This window comes from Anopheles gambiae (genome assembly GCF_943734735.2).
Source record: "Anopheles gambiae chromosome X unlocalized genomic scaffold, idAnoGambNW_F1_1 X_unloc_20, whole genome shotgun sequence".
Lineage (NCBI taxonomy): Eukaryota > Metazoa > Arthropoda > Insecta > Diptera > Culicidae > Anopheles > Anopheles gambiae.
This window is the reverse complement of record NW_026902627.1, coordinates 65001-67500: the sequence shown is the minus strand read 5'-3', so window position 1 is coordinate 67500 and position 2500 is coordinate 65001. Positions and strand designations below refer to the sequence as shown.

The 2500-nt window shown below is 47.8% G+C and overlaps 1 pseudogene; it reads left to right on the top strand.

Moving 5' to 3' along the window:
* The window catches only part of LOC133394580 (large subunit ribosomal RNA), a 9231-nt pseudogene that overhangs the window by 4738 nt on the left and 1993 nt on the right, over nt 1-2500 (top strand).

Genomic DNA, 2500 nt, shown 5'->3' with positions numbered 1-2500 from the left:
GTTATCGGGGGGGACTTCAACGCTTGGTCAGCAAGTTGGAACAACCAACTTGGCGAGCGTGGAGAAACCCAGAAACGAAGAGGTGAGTTGGAGAAACCCAGAAACGAAGAGGTGAGTTGGTCTTATCAACCTTTGCGCAGATTGACGCAATTTTATTGAACGACGGCAGCACCCCAACTTATGTTGGACCAGGGCGTACGTCAGTAGTTGATCTTACTTTTGCGAGCAGAACAGTAGCAAGATCATTTAAGTGGGAGGTGTTATCTAGCTATATGAACTCTGATCATCGTGCAATACGAATAGATCTTGAGACGCAAAGCGTGCGTAACTTGTCCCGACCCATAACGGGATGGAGCATCAAGTATTTTAGCAAAGACATATTTGAAGTTATGATGCAAGCCGCTTTTGAGACCGAGGTCACAACAAGCGAAGACTTAATGCGTATACTTGTCACGGCGTGTAATGCGACGATGACTAAGCGTAAGAAGGTACACTCCTAACAAGAGTGCATTTTGGTGGACGCTAGAGATCGAGGCACTTCGCAAAGAGTGCAAACACCGCGATCGATTAGCGCAAAGAGCATTCAATACTGATCTCTATTCTTCTTTTAGGGACGAGTTCAAGGTGGCACGGAATGCCCTCAAGCGATTGATCAAGCATACCCGACAGAGGAAGTGTAAGAGTTCCTGAGAACAGCGAACAACGCATCATTTGGTATTGTATATCATACGTTCAAGAAAGTGGCCGAGGGTTCGATTGGACCCCGAACCATGACATTGGACGAGTTTAGGGAAGTGGTGAGCGAGCTTTTTCCTACTCACCCAAACACGGTGTGGCCTGAATATCGTATCGATCAGCCACGAGAGTTTGAAAGGGGTTACTAATGATGAGATTCTTGCGGTTGCCAGGAGACTACCCAACAAGAAGGCGCCGGGACCAGATGGTATCCCGAATGAGGCGCTGAAAGTTGGTATGTTGACTGCAACCGCTGCATTTTGCAGGGTTTACCAAGGCTGTTTAGAGAACGCGAAGTTCCCCGATGAGTGGAAAAGGCAGAGGTTGGTGTTAATACCGAAGCCGAACAAACCACCAGGGGAAACCGGGTTCAGTTCGCCCCATTTGTCTACTAGACGGGGCAGGTAAAGGTTTAGAACGCATCATAGTGCAACGGTTAAATGCACACATCGAGGAGGTCAACGGACTGTCTGACGACCAATTTTGGTTTCAGAAGTCGTCGATCAACAGTTGATGCGATTCAACGGTAGTGGACATTGTTTCGGTAGCTAGAAGTAGAAACAGATACAGTGGACGGTATTGTGCTGTTGTCACATTAGATGTTACTAATGCTTTTAACAGTGCTTCATGGTTGGCGATTGCAAATGCTTTACAGAGAATTAACACTCCTAAATATCTTTATGATATCATTGGTGATTATTTTAGGAATCGTGTGCTGATGTATGATACCACACAGATGGACCGGCAGAGATTGCAGTCACATCGGGTGTACCTCAAGGCTCGGTACTTGGCCCAACGTTTGGAACCTCATGTACGACGGAGTCCTACGAGTTGCAATGGTGGAAAGGTGCACGGATTATCGGCTATGCAGACGATATAGTGTTGTTGGTGGAAGGTAATTGTGTTGATGATATTGAAATTCTCGTTTCCAGCCAGATTCGCATCATCGACAGATGGATGACCGACAACGGATTAAGATAGCCCCGACCAAGACCGAGTTCATTATGGTCAGTTCCCATCAGAGGATACAGCATGGGGCTATCAGGGTAGGTGATCACGTAGTACATTCGTCGCGCAGCTTAAAGTATTTGGGGATGGTCTTAGATGACCGCCTCGAATACACTTCAACACATCAGGTATGCGGTGGAGAGAGCGACGAAGCTATGGACCAACCTGGTAAGGATGATGCCCTAATAAGGCAGGTCCGAGTAGTAATGTTAGGCGAGTAATTGCTCTAACTGTTGTGGCGAAGGTCCGGTATGCCTCGCCCATTTGGGTGTCATACCCTTAGATTTGCTAACCGTAGACAATGGCTACGTCGGTTTTACCGGCCAGTAGTCCAGCGAGTTATCTCTTCTTTCAGGACAACTTCACATGATGCAGTCTGCGTGCTTGCGGGAATGATCCCGCTGCATCTCCTCCTGGACGAGGACTCCAGGACTTTCATCGGAGACGAGCAGAGAACATCGCCGGATCGGTTGCACGTAACATGGAACGTGTCACAACTATGGAACGATGGCAACGAGAATGGGTATGAGAGTGTTCACGGTCGGTGGACAATACCGTCTCATACCCGACGTCATACAGATGGATAAGTAGAAGATTTGGTGGTGTAGATTTCTTTCTTTCTCAGTTTCTTTCCAGCCATGGCTTCTACGCCTACCAGCTTCATCGGATGCAGTTAACGGGTTCGCCGTTATGCGATGCGTGTGAGGAACCTGAGGACGCCGAACACACGATATTCCATTGTGTACGTCATCGTGAA